The following is a 19,478-nucleotide window of genomic DNA, read 5'->3' on the forward strand; positions in this document are numbered from 1 at the left end:
AATCTTAAAAAAAAAAAAAGAAAGTGTCTTTTAAATCTACAAGTGTATATTGGTAAACATAGTTTATTCTTCTCAAAAATATCTATGTAGGTCAGTTAGATACTTACCCCATCGCCTAATAAAAATCATAAGATGATCTTGTTGTGGAAGTAATTTAAAAACAAAAGATCTCCCAACTCAGAAAAATTGTCCACAAACATAGTAGAGAAAGAAAATAATTTTATAATTGACAAGCATTCCACCAGAATATAATGCGCGTCATAGGCAATCCACTAAGCGATTGCAGAGACAGAAAGAAGTCTCATCCTGTATATAGTCAAGCAGATAGGGTCCATTACATTCATGTTTTCAAGATAAACGGTAACTGGTCCTCAGGTAAGAGGACTTCACATCACCATTTGTCACGCATAATGTATCTTAACTTTACCTAGTAAGATAATAATCTGTATTTGCTAAAATTGCCTTTATCTGGAGAAAAAAAAATGCTCATATGTTTATGGCGGGAGGAAATTTTACAACTTGGACTGAGGACACACAGAAGTTAGGTTCCTTCCCTCCATAGTCAGTGGGACATAGGGGATAGATCTCCTTTAGTTTTTACATTTTGAAGAGATAGCTCCAGAGTCCTTGAGAAAGACTTAGGTCAGAAAGCTGACAAAATGCCTATCTAGTTGTCTTCAAAAGGATTTATGTACATTTTAAAGAGAGGAGGAAGTACATACCAGTTTTCTAAGGCAAATAGTTTAGGAAAAGGAAAGGGAAGGAGATCTCTTCCCTTATTTTCAACAGGGAGAATTAAGCCTCTATTTTTAATTTGTATTCGTCCTTAGAAGGTCTAAACTCTCTGATACAGATATAAGTTTCTTTACAGTGTTTTCATCACAAAGAAGTCTGGCACTTTTAAGCCATCAGATCTCCTTCCAGTTTAGAGGTAGAAGGGTATTAATAGAGTGTGATAAGGTTATTTTTGCAAAGTATGAGGAGAACATCAGTACAGTATACTGTATATAAGCGACTGCCTTCGGCTCAGGTCATCAAGTTGTTATATGACAAAGAAAAAGAGAAGTAAGAAAAAACATATAATCTCAATTATTTCACACAACTGGAAGCCTGCCATGAACTGGAATCAAAACCCAAGATTTCAGACAATTGTCCCTCTTCTTTTCATTTTTTGATGCAATTCCGGGTCTCTTGAAATCAATTTTCAAATTGACCATTTTTTTAGGTTTACTCTCTAAAGCCCACACACCAGATTATTTGGCACTTTGTGGCTTGGTTGATCAGATTAAAATTCATGGAAATCAGTATTCCAATTTCTACTTGATTCTTTTTGTGTAGTCCTGGCTGAGGGGTCTGCTTTTAACTAGCTCTATTTTCTCCCTCTCTCTCTCTCCCTCTCACTTTCTCTCCCTCTCCTTCTCTCTCTCTTATCTTTCTCTCCCTCTGTGTGGGTGTGATTTCCACCTTCAAATTGAATAAAATGTTGAAATGCTGTCTACCTTCATTCTATTCACCCTGTAGGCATTCAAATCCCCCCCCCCCAAAATTCCTGAGATAAATAATCAACTCATGGGTTAACTACAATTTATTTGCAATTTAATGAATTTTTCAAGCAACAATTGTATTTTTTTCATTGCAGCAATAGTATACATAATTTATATCTTGTTTCTAAGCCTAACAAATGTGTTTTCTAGAGATAAGAGGTCTATTTCCACTATGTTTGTTCTCTGCATAGCCAAACTTTTTGAAAAGGTTTATGAACATTACTTATGATACATATGTTAATCATTTCCCCCCTTTAATTGTGGATTTAGACTCAGTTTTGCATGTTGAAATCTCAGTCTCAGTCTCAGTCTGTTTTGTTATTTTGGCAATTTAATATGATCAGATTTGACTTCCAAGAACTTATTAACCTAATGTAGAATTAATCTTTCTCTCCTACAAACACATGTATATTAACCCACATATTGACAATTTTAAATAAGTTAAATACAAAATTTCATTGTTGATGGGAAATGAAACAAAATATAGTGTTAACTTGATTTTATGACTTTTTGGAATCTTGCTCCTGAGAATGTCTTATTTATTTATGTTCTATTTCCTTAGTTATTTGTAAACCTCAGAAACAAAGGTGAACATTTTTCTTTAAATTCAATAGAGGTTAATCGTCAAGAGGTTGTGCAAATTTAAATGAAATTTCCCATGAGGTACTGAAACCTAATAACAGTGGTCATTCCATATTTGTTTTTATCAAATTTTAGAGTTGATACAAAATAACTCTTTTGGAAAGTAAGTTTTTGGAAAGTAAAAATATCAGAGTAACTGGCTTAGAATTTTTCAATATTTAGTATTTTAATAGATATACACCCCCAATATATTTTCACTAACAATTGTTTATGTTATTTCTTAAGATAACATAATCAGGGTCTAGCTATTAATATTATAATAAGAAAAAAAGCTACGACTTATCAAACTCTGTCTATATCCTAGGCATTTGTTGAGTGCTTACGTGCATTATCTTATAAATCTTCACAACAACCGTCCAAAAGATAAGCACTTATTATTTCTACTTTTTTAGAAGAGGAAATGGGGCTTAGAAGGGTTAGGTGGCAGGCACCTGGGTGGCTCAGTTGGTTAAGCGACTGCCTTCGGCTCAGGTCATGATCCCGGAGTCCTGGGATCGAGTCCTGCATTGGGCTCCCTGCTCGGCGGGGAGTCTGCTTCTCCCTCTGACCCTCCCCCCTCTCATGCTCTCTATCTCATTCTCTCTCTCAAATAAATAAATAAAATCTTTAAAAAAAAAAAAAAAAAAGAAGAAGAAGGGTTAGGTGGCTTGGACAGGCTGGGCACCAGTAAGTTCCGGGGCTTGAATGTGAAGCCAGGTCTGCCTGCATAAATGTCACTGTTCTTAACTAGGATGTTAACTGCCTCGTTCAGAAACTGCCTAGCTCAGGGCGCCTGGGTGGCTCAGATGGTTAAGCGTCTGCCTTCAGCTCAGGTCATGATCCCAGGGTCCTGGAATCGAGTCCCGCATCGGGCTCCCTGCTCCTTGGGAGCCTGCTTCTTCCTCTGCCTCTCTCTCTCTCTCTCTGTCTCTCATGAATGAATAAATAAAAATCTTTAAAAAAAAAAAAAAAGAAACTGCCTAGCTCAGTAATATAAAATTAATTAAGTGGGAGATTATATTAGAAACCTATACAGCATCAGCTAATATTTCCCCTCTTGATTCTTCCCCCATAGCCTCTAGAGATCCACCTGTTGTATCTTCGCTCTCTCTCTCTCTCTTTTTTTTTTTTGTATTTCAGGATAAATTCCTGACTGGTTATTTGCTGGATCTGACTCACCCTCTGTGCTTCGTTGTGTCATGTTATTTCATTCCCATAACCACTTAGTGTGTGCTATTGTTCTCCTTTTGCAGAGAAGTATATGGAGGCTCAAACTGGTTAAAAAAATTTATTAAGATCTTTGGGCTCTTTATAATGATTTTTCCATTATGACTCTGTGATGGTTAGCTTTATGTGTTAAGCTGGAGTGTGTTTTTGGATGAGATTAACATTGACATCAATGAACTCTGAGTAAAGCAGATTGTTCTCCATGATAGGGTGGGCCTTATCTAATCAGCTGAAGGAAGACCTAACTAGAGTGAAAAGACTGACCTCTCTGAACAAGGGGCGATTTTTCAGCAGATTACCTTCAGGCCTTCAGGCTTTATCTGCACCATCGGCTTTCATGGGTATCCAGGCTGCTGGTCCACATTGCAGATTTGGAACTTGTTAGCCTCCAGAATCTGTGAACCACTTCCTTATAATAAATCTTTCTATATAAATACACAACCTATTGGTTCTGTTTCTCTGGGGAATTCTGACTAATACACACATAGTTCTTGCCGTGCACAATTAAAATGCTTGGTAATTTGCAGCAAGGCATATACCACTCACTATTTACCCCACCTGGGAACTTCCATCAGGAATCTATTTGGATCTTTTAAATGTGACCTTGGGTAAAAAAGGAATTAAATAATAATAAATATTTAAAGGAAAATAGTGGTTGCAGAGTAATTATCATTCAATTATAAATATAAACAAATTATCATATATAAGCAACATCCTTCATGCAAATTCTAAAAATCATTATTTAGTAGAGCTGGGAATTACAGTATATTAGATTTTTTAAAAGGATTTGAATTAGGTTGGGGGAAAGATGGCGGAGGAGTAGGGGACCCTATTTCAACTGGTCCCCGGAATTGAGCTGGATATCTACCAGACCACTCTGGGCACCCACGAAACCAGCCTGAGATGTAAGAAGATCTGGATCTCTACAAACAGAATATTGCAGGCAGTTGGTTTTGAGGTACGAAACAGAGACCCGTGATGCTGCGGGCAGATATCGGAGGATAAACGGCAGCGGGAGGGTGCCTGGATGTGGGGATCCTACACCACCGGTGAGTGACAGCCTCACACACTGAGGACGGGCACAGACTCGCAGACCGGTAGCGTCAGGAAAGGACTTTAGGGCAGCCCCCGGGGTGGAAAACCAGACTGGCGGGGTCGCGCGCATGAGAACTGCAGTCCCCCGGACAGAAACCGGAGCGACGGTCATGTGCACGCGAACTGCAGCCTCTGAGATGGAAACCCGGTGTGCCGGGGTCGCGCCAGTGAACTGCAAACCCCGGGGTGGAAACCCCGAGCGGTGAGCGGCGGAGTCGCGCGCACGCGAACTGCAGTCCCCGGACGGAATCCCAAGCGGCGGAGTCACGTGTGCGCCAACTGGGAGCGGCTGGTGGTTTTAGAAGCACAAAGGGCAGAGACATGCCCCGACCTGGAGGCAGGACTGGGAGCACTATGGAGGGGCACACAACCCAGGACTCTGCAGTTTATAGCAGCATGGACAGAAACGGAGACAGTGTGGCCTGGAGAGCTCACTGAAGAACAGACTGAGGTCTCTCTGCTCTGAGGCAGAGGGTTGGAAACCGTCTCTTCTGCTCTGACTCGCAGAAGAGACGCGGAAAGCCGCCAGGAAAAGGTGCCAGAGAACAAAAGCCCCAAAGACTGATTCCCACTGAGCCCATCCCCCGCCACAGGGGCGCAGGGCAACTCCTCCCAAACAGGGTTGCCTGAGTAACAGTGAGGCAGGCCCCTCCTGCAGAAGACAGGCTGGGAAAACAAGAGGCCAGCAACCCTAAGGTCCCAAGAAAACAGGGGCATCTTGCTTGGGTTCTGGTCAATAATTTGAACTCTATACATTCCCTCAAACACCCATCAACAGAATGACTAGGAGGAGGAGCCCCCAAAACAGAAAAGACTCAGAGATTATGACTTATGCTGCAGATTTACAAATGGATGCAGATATAACCAAGATGTCGGAGATAGAATTCAGGCTAGCAATTGTGAAGACAATGGCTAGAATGGAGAAATCAATTAATGGCAGCATAGAGTCTCTAAGGGCAGAAATAAAAGGTGAATTGGCAGAACTTAAAAATGCTATCAATGAGATTCAATCCAATCTAGATAATCTAACAGCTAGGGTAACTGAGACAGAAGAGAGAATAAGTGAACTGGAAGACAGTATAATAGATTAAAAGGGAAAAGAGGAGGCCAGGGAAAAACAACTCAGAATCCATGAAAATAGAATCAGAGAAATAAGTGACACCATGAGGCATTCCAATGTCAGAATAATTGGAATCCCGGAGGGAGTGGAGAGGGAGAGAGGGCTAGAAGATGTATTTGAGCAAATCATAGCCGAGACCTTCCCTAATCTGGGGAATGAAACAAACATTCGAGTCCTAGAGGCAGAGAGGACCCCTCCTAAGATCAAGGAAAACAGGCCAACACCCTGGCATGTAATAGTAAAACTTGCAAATCTTAGAACCAAGGAAACCATCTTAAGGGCAGTTAGGGGGGAAGAGATTCCTTACGTACTGAGGGAGGAACATCAGAATAATGTCAGACCTATCCACAGAGATCTGGCAAGCCAGAAAGGCCTGGCAAGACATATTCAGGGTACTAAATGAGAAGAACATTCAGCCAAGAATACTTTATCTGGCAAGGCTTTCATTTAGAATGGATGGAGAGATGCAGAGCTTCCACGACCGGCAGAATTTGAAAGAATATGTGACCACTAAGCCGGCCCTGCAAGAAATATTAAGGGGGGTTCTATAAAAGGAGAAAGACCCCAAGAGTGATCTACAACAGAAATTTACAGGGACAGTCTATAAAAACAACATCTTCACAGGCAACATGATGACAATTAATTCATATCTTTCAATAATCACTCTCAACGTGAATGGCCTAAACGCTCCCATAAAACGGCATGGGGTTGCAGATTGGATAAAAAGACAGGACCCATCCATATGCTGTCTACAAGAGACTCATTTTGAACCTGAAGATACATCCAGACTGAAAGTGAAGGGATGGAGATCTATCTTCCATGCCAGTGGACCTCAAAAGAAAGCTGGGGTAGCAATTCTTATATCAGACAAATTGGATTTTAAACTAAAGTCTGCAATTAGAGACACAGAAGGACACTATATCATTCTTAAAGGGTCTATCCAACAAGAAAATCTAACAATTTTAAATATCTATGCCCCCAACATGGGAGCAGCCATATACATGAGCCAACTGTTAACCAAAATAGTCATATTTTAACAATACATTAATTGTAGGAGACCTCAATACCCCACTCTCAGCAATGGACAGATCATCTAAGCAGAAAATCAACAAGGAAACAAGAGCTTTGAATGATACATTGGACCAGATGGACCTCATAGATATTTACAGAACATTCCACCCTAAAACAACAGAATACTCATTCTTCTCGAGCACACATGGAACCTTCTCCAGAATAGACCATACACTGGGTCACAAATCAGGTCTCAACCGATACCAAAAGATTGAGATTATTCCCTGCATATTCTCAGACCACAATGCTCTAAAACTGGAACTCAACCATAAGAAAAAATTTGGCAGAAATTCAAACACTTGGAAGCTAAAGACCACTCTGCTCAAGAATGTTTGGGTCAACCAAGAAATCAAAGAAGAACTTAAACAATTCATGGAAATCAATGAGAACGAAAACACATCGGTTCAAAACCTATGGGATACTGCAAAGGCAGTCTTAAGGGGGAAATACATAGCCATCCAAGCCTCACTCAAAAAAATAGAAAAATCCCGAATTCACCAACTAACTCTACACCTTAAAGAAGTAGAGAAAAAGCAACAAATGACACCTAAGCCACACATTAGAAGAGAAATAATTAAAATTAGAGCAGAAATCAATGAATTAGAAACCAGAAACAGTAGATCAGATCAACAAAACTAGAAGTTGGTTCTTTGAAAGAATTAATAAGATTGATAAACCACTGGTCAGACTTATCCAAAAGAAGAGAGAAAGGACCCAAATTAATAAAATTATGAATGAAAGGGGAGAGATCATGACTAACACCAAGGAAATAGAAACAATTATTAGAAATTATTATCAACAACTATATGCCAATAAACTGAGCAATCTGGATGAAATGGAGGCCTTCCTGGAAACCTATAAGTTGCCAAGACTGAAACAGGAAGAAATTGACAACCTGAATAGGCCAATAACCAGTAACGAGATTGAAGCAGTGATCAAAAACCTCCCAAAAAACAAGGGTCCAGGGCCTGATGGATTCCCTGTGGAATTCTACCAAACATTCAAAGAAGAAATAATACCTATTCTACTGAAGCTGTTTCAAAAAACAGAAACAGAAGGCAAACTTCCAAACTCATTCTATGAGGCCAGCATTACCTTAATCCCCAAACCAGGCAAAGACCCCATCAAAAAGGAGAATTTCAGACCGATATCCCTGATGAATATGGATTCCAAAATCCTCAACAAAATCCTAGCTAATAGGACCCAACAATACATTAAAAGGATCATCCATCACAACCAAGTGGAATTTATCCCCGGGATGCAAAGGTGGTTCAACTTTTGCAAATCAATCAATGTGAAAGAACACATTAATAAGAGGAGAGAGAAGAACCATATGGTCTTCCAATTGATGCAGAAAAAGCATTTGACAAAATACAACATCCTTTCCTGATTAAAACTCTCCAGAGTATAGGGATAGAGGGAACATTCCTCAAGCTCATAAAATTCATCTATGAAAAACCCACAGCGAATATCAGTCTCAATGGGGAAAAGCTGAGAGCCTTTCCCTTAAGATCAGGAACACGTCAGGGGTGCCCACTCTCACCACTTGTTCAACATAGTACTAGAAGTCCTAGCAACAGCAATCAGACAACAAAAAGAAATAAAATGTATTCAAATTGGCAAAGAAGAAGTCAAGCTCTCTCTTTTCGCAGATGACATGATACTTTATGTGGAAAACCCAAAAGACTCCACCCCCAAATTACTAGAACTCATCCGGCAATTCAGTAATGTGGCAGGATACAAAATCAATGCACAGAAATCAGTTGCTTTCTTATACACTAACAACGCAACTGTAGAAAGAGAAATTAAAGAAACAATTCCATTTACAATAGCACCAAAAACCATAAGGTACCTTGGAATAAACCTAACCAAAGAGGAAGGATCTATACTCTAGGAACTACAAAACACTCATGAAAGAAATTGAAGAAGACACAAAAAGATGGAAAAATATTCCATGCTCATGGATCAGAAGAATAAACATTGTTAAAATGTCTATGCTACCCAAGAGCAATCTATACCTTCAATGCCATCCTGATCAAAATTCCAATGATATTTTTCAAAGTGCTGGAACAAACAATCCTAAAATTTGTATGGAATCAGAAAAGACCCCGAATCGCCAAGGAGATGTTGAAAAAGAAAAACAAAGCTGGGGACATCACGTTGCCTGATTTCAAGCTATATTACAAAGCAGTGATCACCAAGACAGCATGGTACTGGCACAAAAACACATACAGACCAATGGAATAGAATAGAGAACCCAGATATGAACCCTCAACTCTGTGGTCAAATAATCTTTAACAAAGCAGGAAAAAACATGCAATGGAAAAAAGACAGTCTCTTCAATAAATGGTGCTGGGAAAATTGGACAGCCACATGAAGAAGAATGAAACTCGACCATTCTCTAACACCATTCACAAAGATAAACTCAAAGTGGATGAAAGACCTCAATGTGAGACAGGAATCCATCAAAATCCTAGAGGAGAACATAGGCAGTAACTCTTTGACATCGGCCACAGCAACTTCTTTCAAGATACATCTCCAAAAGCGAGTGAAACAAAAGCAAAAATGAACTTTTGGGACTTCATCAAGATAAAAAGCTTCTGCACAGCAAAGGAAACAGTCAACAAAACAAAGAGGCAATCCACAGAATGGGAGAAGACATCTGCAAATGACACTACAGATAAAAGGCTGGTATCCAAGATCTATAAAGAACTTCTCAAACTCAACACCCAAAAAAACAAATAATCAAGTCAAAAAGTGGGCAGAAGAGATGAACAGACACTTCTCTGAAGAAAACATACAAATGGCTAACAGACACACGAAAAAATGTTCATTATCATTAGCCATCAGGGAAATCCAAATCAAAACCACACTGAGATACCACCTTACACCAGTTAGAATGGCCAAAATGGACAGGAAAAGAAACAACAAATGTTGGAGAGGTTGTGGAGAAAGGGGAACCCTGTTACACTGTTGGTGGGAATGCAAGTTGGTACAGCCACTTTGGAAAACAGTGTGGAGGTTCCTCAAAAATTTAAAAATAGAGCTACCCTATGACCCAGCAATTGCACTCCTGGGTATTTACCCCAAAGACACAGATGTAGTGAAAAGAAGGGCCATATGCACCCCAATGTTCATAGCAGCAATGTCCGCAATAGCCAAACTGTGGAAAGAGCCAAGATGCCCTTCAATAGATGAATGGATAAAGAAGATGTGGTCCATAGATACAACGGAATATTACTCAGCCATCAGAAAAGATGAATACCCAACTTTTACATCAACATGGATGGGACTGGAGGAGATTATGCTAAGTGAAATAAGTCAAGCAGAGAAAGTCAATTATCATATGGTTTCACTTATTTGTGGAACATAAGGAATAACATGGAGGACATTAGGAGAAGGGAAAAATGGGGGGGGGGGAATTGGAGGGAGAGATGAACCATGAGAGACTATGGACCTGAGAAACAAACAGGGCTTTAGAGGGGAGGGGGGAGGGGGGATTGGTTAGCCCGGTGATGGGTATTAAGGAGGGCAGGTATTGCATGGAGCACTGGGTGTTATATGAAAACAATGGATCGTGGATCACTACATCAAAAACTAATGATGTATTGTATGGTGACTAACATAACATAATAAAATTAAAAACTACAAAAAAAAATGAATTTGAATTAGGTACTGGGTAACTGACCATAAAACATAATGGCTAGATGTTTATCTCAGTCTGTCGGATTCCACCCATAGTGCCTTGTCTTTTACTATAAAAAATTCAAAGGCGTTTCTCAAATGTATATTTCTCAAATATAAATGTTGTTATATGTTTATTTGAAAGTTTACCAAAACAATGAATATAAGCATACAACAGGGCACTTAACATGCTTTTTAAAAATAAAAATGGAGTTTCCAGAATTTCTTCTCTTAAATTTGGCCTGGACAGCAACCAGGGCATGTATGCTTCTGGCTTTTATTAAGGAAAATTTTATAAATTATAAAAGAAGCTGCACATCTGTTAAATGTATGGTTCAAAAACAAACAAGGGATAGAAGTTAAACTTGACTACAATATATATACATAATATAATCTTAGAAAAACTGAGTAACACAAAAAGTGGATTCAAATCTATTGAAACTAAGGAGCCACTCCATAGAGTGGATTTAACTACAAAAAAAAAAGAAATAAGAGGAACCAAATAAAATATCTAATTTTAATCACAGTGATATCTAGTATATTGAAATTTAAAAAGAGGAAATCTAAGATAAGAAAAGAATGCATTCAGGGGCACCTGGGTGGCTCAGTCAGTTAAGCATCTGCCTTCCGCTCAGGTCATGACCTCGGATTGAGCCCCACATCGCATTGGGCTCCTTGCTCAGCAGGGAGCCTGCTTCTAACCTCTACCCCTCCCCCTGCTTGTGAGCGCGTACGCTCTCTCTCTCTAATAATAAATAAATAAATAAATAAATAAATAAATAAATAAATAAAATCTTTTAAAAAAAGATTTAAAAAAGAAAAGAATGCATTCATGTAAAAAGCATTATGACAAAACTTAAAAACAGAGATAATTATCATTTGATTGGATTTTGCAGAAAATCTATCCATTTGGAGAATAAGATTTGCAAGATACTGGGTAAGGATTCAGAAGAACCAATATACTGCTATTTGAAAGAGGTGATGGAGAGATAATCATCAAATAAACACTTTAAAACGTTTCCTAATCTGAGGAAAGATTTGAAACTTCAAATCAAAAGAGGTCAGTGAGTACCAGGCAAATTTAGTGAAAATAGACACCCTGCATATACAGCAGAAAAGATGAGTTGCTTTCAAAGGATATAATGAGGTTCGTGTTAGATTTTTTTCTTCTGATCACTAAGGGTCAGAAATCAATAAAGCAACATCAGCAGCTTTGAAGGAAAAAATGATTAAGGCCTAAGAATTCTATACCCAGAGAAGCCATCATTTATTTGCAAGGGCAGGAGAAAGATACTCTCTGACATGGAAGGGCATAAAAATTATACCACCTAAGTAGTCACCCTGAAAAAATTACCTGAAGATATAGTCAGCTAATGGAAACATGAATCAGAATAAATTCTTCAAGAAGAGAAGTGCTGGTATAAAAAAACTGTGATGAGCAATGAAACCAGAAAATAGTAACATAGAAATAATAATTGTTAATATTAAAGAAAATGAGAATTTTGTAAAGAGATCTCTAAAAGAGGAAATTTGAAGGAAAAATCTTATTTGTAACAAAATAAGTCCATTTCAATAAAAATAGGAAAGAAGCAGTAAAAGGGTGGCAATTTTCAATTTATAATAGAAGTCAGTAATTTAAGATTAATTACTTGATACTGATTTTTCAAAAATAATGAATCCTGTGTTTCCAAGACTAAATGTAATTAGCCTTGTCTGGGCACATTTTTAAGCATATATACCTCCAAGATTCATCTCAGACCTTCAGAAACAGAATTTAGGTGTGCCTGGTAATCAAAACTATTTAAAAAGCTTGCCACAATAACTTTTGTGCAGCTGAAATGTAAAAATTTACATATATAGTTTAGCATAGCTCCCAGTTGTTCTGGGAGACAATCAAATCTCCCTTAAGAGAAATAAAGATCCTAACCCTACTCTGGAACCAATATTTATCTTTATCTTTTCTTTGGGCAGTTGATAAGGGTGGGGAAAAAAAAAACAAAACTGTGATTATCTATTGTATTAAAAGTTCCCAGAAGAGGGGCTCCTGGGTGGTTCAGTCTGTTAAGTGTCCCACTCCCAGTTTTGGCTCAGGTCATGATCTCAGGGTCCTGGGATCAAGCCCCACGTCAGGCTCCACAATGAGTCTGGCATCTGCTTGAGATCCTCTCTGCCCCTCTAGATCATACTCTTGAACTCTGTCTAAAATAAATAAACAAATTAAAGAAAAAAGTTCCCAGAAGATATCACATTAAAATAGAGGCAAGAACATATAGTGTCTTCAAAAATGCTATGAAAATTCTCTAATTGTTTTGTTTCCTTTTTAAAGTTTTACTGAGAGAAGAGATTGCTTTTTAAGGCCTTAAGGAGGTCAGCAAACAACCTTGGAATGGACATCACCATTGATGCTGTGATGGTAAATAAAATGAATAAATTTGTGATTTGTGGTTACAACAGTCAATCTTTCCTGCCCCAGGGGAAATAATAAAAGGGGTAAGGACACATTCTCCTTTGAAACTGTCATCTGGTCATGACCTCAGGGATTAGTTATGAGTTATGGGTGAAAAAATTTCTAGGTTTGCCCCACGATCAAATAAACACTGGGCTTTACCTTTGTGGAGTGTTGAAGACAGGAAATGAATGTTCCTCAGGGAACAGATTCTCAGTGCATTGTTGAAATAGAGTTGCTATTATAAATAGGACCAAAAGTCTGTAAAGACTCAAAGCTCTAGAAGCTTATTTCTCACACACATGACAATTCAAGGAGGGTGCTATTTGTTGGTAGGCAACTCCACTGGGCGGTACAAACATCAGAATTCGTTCTATCCTACGGCTCTGTCATCCCTTAGGGCCAGTTGTCTAGAATATGCGACTGGCAAGGTGGAGGAATGAGAAGGTCTCTATTGGGAAAACTAAAGAAGCAGTTAGAACTAGGGAAGCAGAATTCCTTAAAACATATTTCCTGAAACAAAATTCTTGGCTAGATAGCCTCCAATAGATAGCTGTCTCTGCTATAGGATATAAAAAGCTTAGACTGTACTCTTTTTCAACATCCTGTAACTTCTATCTTATTACCCTGAAAAGAATCCAAATTGATCCTAGTTCTCTGAAAGGTGTCACTCCAATACATGTAGACTAAAGGTTTATGAAATTAATAAAAAGGAAAGACGGAATGCTAACTGAAAAATAAAGGACCATATTTACAAAAGAAGAAATAAAAATAGAAATAAAAAAATATATTCAATTTCACTGAAAGTGCAAAATGCAATTAAATTTTCTTCCCCAAACTGACACAATGTTCAACTTAGTATTATTCAGTGTCAATGAGGCTGAATGAGGCTGTATTATCCATTCTCATCCATTGTTGTTGGATTTTTTTTTAAAGAAAGTAGACTTTTTTTGCTTACTGAGAAATAACTAAAAATATGTATTTATAGTCATGAAATCATGTGTACCCTTTGACTCTGTAAATTCACTTACAGCCACTTACCCTAAGGAAATCAACCAAGATGTGGATCATGATTTATAAATAAGGACATTCATTGCAACATTATTTATAATAATGAAATCTTGGTGGAAAATTCCAGCTACAGTAGAATAACTAAATGAATCATGTTACAGCCATATGGTAGGCTGTCACTCACTTATTTAATAATATATTTCACAGAAGTTAGATATGGAAAAATTCTCACAGTATAACATTAATTGAAAAAGATAAACTATAAAATTATATATATGACATACAGACTATTAATTTGGTCCACAAGAAAGTAAAAGCAAAAATTAATAATCTAAATTAAAATGATGTTCATAGAAGAAAAATGTCCAGTAAGATATATGTTAAAATATTAATAGCCACTCTTATTTTTTAGGTTTTAATATTATGAGTGATAAATCTTTTCTTTTATGCATTTCCATATTACCCACAATCTTTACAGCTAACATATATCACTTTCGTATTTAAAATATCCTGTTAAGGATAAAATATAACCTTATATGGAGTCATAGAAACAAATTTGAAATAGACTTTAGATGTTATGTATTCTGAACTTCTACTCAATGCAATAATCCTCTCCATACTAAATTAAATCATTGCTGACTAGTGCTAGTCACCAAAAATGGTTACTTTCAAGTTTGATAATCTTTTCTATATATAAGAGAGCTGTTAGGAAGCCAGTAGACAAAATCTGGGCTCTAGCAATTTATTTTTATTTACTTTAAGTCTATTCTATGTGTATATATATATATTTCAAGTCTATTCTATATATATACACACACACATATATATATGTTTCATTTCTTACAAATAATTATGTTTTTCCTCACCCAAGATATATTTGAGTAAAAATTGAATATAATGAATAAGTTACATTTAACATTTTCATTAACAATTTGGATACTTGTAAAGAAATTTGAGATCTTTCTCTCTCTTACTCTTTTTCTCCCTCTCTCTCTCTTTTTTCTTTCTCTCTCAATTTCTTTTCCTGCTAAATGAAAACTATAGTACCTATATGATAGGAGCATCTCCTTCTCACTTTTGGAGATGCGGACTTTTTAAGAAGCCATTTCACAAGAATTTCACAAGATGTTTTTAGATAACTCTATTCTATTTGTTTTGAAAAAGTGCCTCTAAAGTAATCTATTATAAAGTATGCAGTTTTCCAAAAGCCATAGCTAGTTGCCTAGCAACACAGTTGGTTATGTCATATAATGAAGTAATATGATAAAATGCTATTTTTCAGGTATTAATTTTTAAACACTTTTCTAACTAAAAGAATATATTTTATGGGTGAAAACTATTGAGAGATGGGTCTTGTAAAAACAAAATAAGAGAGGGTAAATGCCACACTAATTGAGAGTCATTTTCTTAATGACACGATATTAAAATTCATGCCCAACCATAAGGATTTGAAAACTCCTTACCAGGCCCTCAGGCTCTACCTTGTACTCCCTAAAGCACTCCCTGCATTAAGAGCCCGCAGTAAGAGGATCAAATTGCATGTCTGTGAAGGGAACTTAATGGCATTATGACATTTGCTGAACACACAGAGTGCCTTAAATGCAACAGCAAATATCTAATTTTGTAAAAGTTCTTTATTTTTTTAAATGTCAGAACTGTTAGAGCAGGAAAATTTTAAAAGCTAAATTTAAATCCTAGCATGAAAATGAGAACAATCACCACTTGGGTTTTTTTTTTTTTTTTTTTTAATAACTCCTTTCTATTTTTCTTTCCATTTCAAAGAGTTTCTTGAGAAATCCTATGTCCCCTGTTTGCTTTTGCGCAAACATTTTTGTGATATTCACTAATATTAGAGATCACCCAGATCTCCTATTTCCTCTCTGTTTTCTTTCCAAAATTTCATCTGCTTTTTCTGTTTCCCACAAAACTCAACTTCTTTTTTCCATTGTCTTTTTGTACCCGTGTGTGTGTGTGTGTGTGCACCTGGTGGTGGGGGTGAGGGTGGGGGGTGGTGGTAGGACATGTTGAGAGAGTTCATAAAAGAGGGGAGACCCTCTCATATGAAAACACATTGAACTAGAAGTCAAAGATACGGTCTTCTTGTCAAGTTTGAGGGTTTAGAATCAATCTAAAACTAGGCTACTGTTCAGAATTTTTCATTTTTAACTGATTTCTCTTTGATGCTTAGATTCACTCTGATCTTTAAGCCTGCATACTGTAATCTGCAGCAGTATACAGCTTGTCTTTGCCAAAATATCTCAACTGGCCCACCTACCACTCTTCCATAATACCCTGTGTTTAAATCCTTGCCATATGATCCTCTTATTATATAAACGGTTTATATCTCTTTTGAGGAGATGTAGGCTATTGATATTCATTTTCACATTAATATGGTATTTTTAAAAGAATTCACTGAGTTACCATAGAGATTCCTGAGTGTGTGTATGTGTGCGTGTGTGCCAGGAATGGAGTGGCAGGAAAAGCACCGATTGTATAAGAAGGCAACATTTGAGGAGATATTAGGGTATCAAGAAGCCAGATGTCACTACTATATGTTCTCTACTCCTCTATGTGACAACATAATGCTTCTTCCTAATTTTTTTATTGTATTAAGATACACATAACATCAAACATACCATTTTAACTATTTTTCTCCTTTTGCACTTCTGTCTTAGTGTCTCCCCATGCCCAATTTAATAAGCAGGCTTAAGGGCTGCAAAGTAATTGATAACATAGGGAAAGAGGGTAGCCTCAGGTGCTCAAGCTTCTCTCATCCACGAGCATGACCATGGTTACAACTTCCTGCCTTCACTTTAGGACACTGTCCCTAGTTACGTCAACCTTCAAGGAAGGATAACTTCTTAAGTTTCGATACCATTGCTACTCTAGGTGTGACAAAACTCAGAGGCAGGGCTTTATGGAGGGGAGGGGCACTGGGGGGTAAGATGATAATGCTCCAAGGTTACTTTAGAAGAAGCAAAAAGTGTCAATGTGGGGATGGATCACAGTAAAATATTCTGTATTATACTGTTTTAAGGTCAATTTGCTCTTGCTAATTAGTTTTCAACATCCCTGCCTTTTCCAAATCTACCTTTTGCCAACATTTTTTTCAAATGTAAACTGTCAAACATTAACTATTTTTAAGTACATGTTTCAGTGATCTTAAATGTATTCATAATATTGTGCAACCATCAGCACCATCCAACAACGCAACTCTTCATCTAACTGAAACCCTGTACCCATTAAACAACTCCCCATTCTCCCTTCCCCCCTCAGCTCCTAGCAACCACCATTCTGCTTTCTGTCTCTATAATTTTGACTAACCTAAGTTTTAAAGATATCATTTCTATTCCTTGTTTTTGTTCCTCATATTTTCTTTTACCCTTTGTCACCTTCCCCAATCCACCCTCTGACCATTTCAGGATAGTATTTACGGTCTCAGTGAAGGAAAGCATGGATTTTTTTGAAAAAAGGGTGGGAGTGGAAAGAATGGGAAACAGAATTCCAGGCAAAGACAACATATTTTGGGAAAAACATGGTAAAAATGATGATTTCAGAGCAAAACGTCTTGTCTCTGAGATTTATAAAGGTTTCTGGTCTGGGAGTCAGGAAAAATTTAGAGGGGAAACAAGAATGTTGCAAATCCTATAGGATTTCTGGATGGAAGAACAGAGAGTAGAGTCCCTGAGAATATATGATTTTGTGATATGCTTAGGGAGACAGGATTTTAGACACCTTCAAGGAATTCCCAGAAAAGTACAGAAGCAGCAAAATGAGTCTCACATACCTAGGAGTGGCAAGAATGTCGTGGAACAGAGTGTGTCTGGGTAGACAGCTGCATAAGATGTTCTGTACATGGCAAATAAACTCCATTTGTTTAAAAACATCAGGGAAGTGGGAGTGAGAAAGGACTGTATCCAACACTTTAAAATTTTTACCAAAGCAGAAAAGTGTTACTTGTTCACCAGACTGATTAAAAGCTGTAAGACCTAAAAAGCTGCAATTGTGAGAAAACTGACAGGGGGCCACAGAGGAAAGATTTAACTCATTGACAGATTACACTGAATACATATAATAAATTTGATTGATCAGCTCAATTCCATCTCCATTCCATACCTTGCCATTATAGAAAGGCTCCTGATTTTAGAAACAGCTTCAAGGAAGAAGTCGAAGAAAACCAAAAGTAATGAGACTAACTTCTGCCACATGGTGAAGTGGGGCTTCATGTTAGAAGTTAAATCCAGAGTTGAAAATGAAATTATATGTATTGTCCATGTGAGTCTCATATAGAGAATTACAACTGTTACAGTAAGTACACTTATAGATCAGCCTTCTCAAACTTTACTTCTTGGTTTACATTGGAGCTTCAGGAATGCTTAGGATTGGCTCTGATCTTTCTGTGTTCAGTAGTTTCCTGGAGAGTAGTTCCTTCACATTTGAAGTCTATCCATCATTCACTTATGTCCTCCCAGGTGAGTAGTACTGCTTTAAACATTCACTTTGATTTGTCACACTAACTGCAGTCTAAAACTCATCTCCTCTTACTAATTGTCAAAAACAGTTCTTGGGTAACTGCAAAGCTCCATGAAGGCAGTTATGCCATTTGGAGCTACTAGAATCCAAAGAATTTCAAGAATCTCTGGGGAGAGATTTTTAAATCAGAATCGAGAGGGCTTTGTCAGAATTTCCCCCCATTTCAAAGGATCTGATGTAATCTTTAAGTGTAGTTGGAGAGAGGCAGCAGTTTGAAAAACTTTTTCAAAGCTCCCTTTCGTTAATTCACTATTCGTGGTTATTAATACTATTTCTAATGCGTTCATAATGTATTTGGGAGGATTGTTAATTCATTTCGTAGATATTTATTTTGAATATCCTCCATGTAAGACAATATTCTAGGGGTTGAAAATACAAGAATGATGAGAGTATACAAAGTCCTTGCTGCCATAAGGATTATAAAGTAGCGTGGAGAACAAGAAAGAAAGAAATGTTAAGCTGCAATAGTGATATAGTGATATCTATCTATCTATCTATCTATCTATCATCTAAAGAAGGACAAAGTAAAAGAAAATGGTAGAGGGGTCTCTTTTTAGGGTGGTCCGGAAAAGTATCTGAGAGCTGGTACTTTATTGATATTTGTAGGAAATTAGGGCCAAGCCACATAGTTATCCTGGGAAAGGCATTCTGGGAGGAAAAAATAGTAGGTGTAAAATCCCAGACATGGTAACTTGTCCAAGCATGTTGGAAGAATGACGATAACCTGAACCAGAGACCTGCATTAAATTGCTGGGAAAGAGAGAGGTAGGCAATGAATTCATGGTGGTAAAGGGCATTAGATCACGTAGAGCTTTTATAGAATTAGGCTTTTCCTGTGAGTGGGATGGTAAATTACTAGAGAGTTTTAAGCAAGGGAAGAAAATGATCTAATTTATATTTTGAGAACGTTTGTGGCCTAAAGGAAGCAAGGACAGAATCAGGGAGACTAGTTAGGAAGCTATGTTTAACAAAGCAGGGAAGAGTCGATGTTGTCTTGGGCCAGGGTGATAGCAGCAGAAGTGGTGAGAAGTGTTCAATTCTGCAATTATTTTAAGATAAAGTGAACAGAATTTGCTGATATAATGGAGATTAAATGTGGTAAAGAGAGAAGAATTCTGCCTAGACA

The sequence above is a fragment of the Mirounga leonina genome, unplaced genomic scaffold (genome assembly GCF_011800145.1).
Source record: "Mirounga leonina isolate KUSES-001 unplaced genomic scaffold, KU_Mleo_1.0 Mir_129, whole genome shotgun sequence".
Classification (NCBI taxonomy): Eukaryota; Metazoa; Chordata; class Mammalia; order Carnivora; family Phocidae; genus Mirounga; species Mirounga leonina.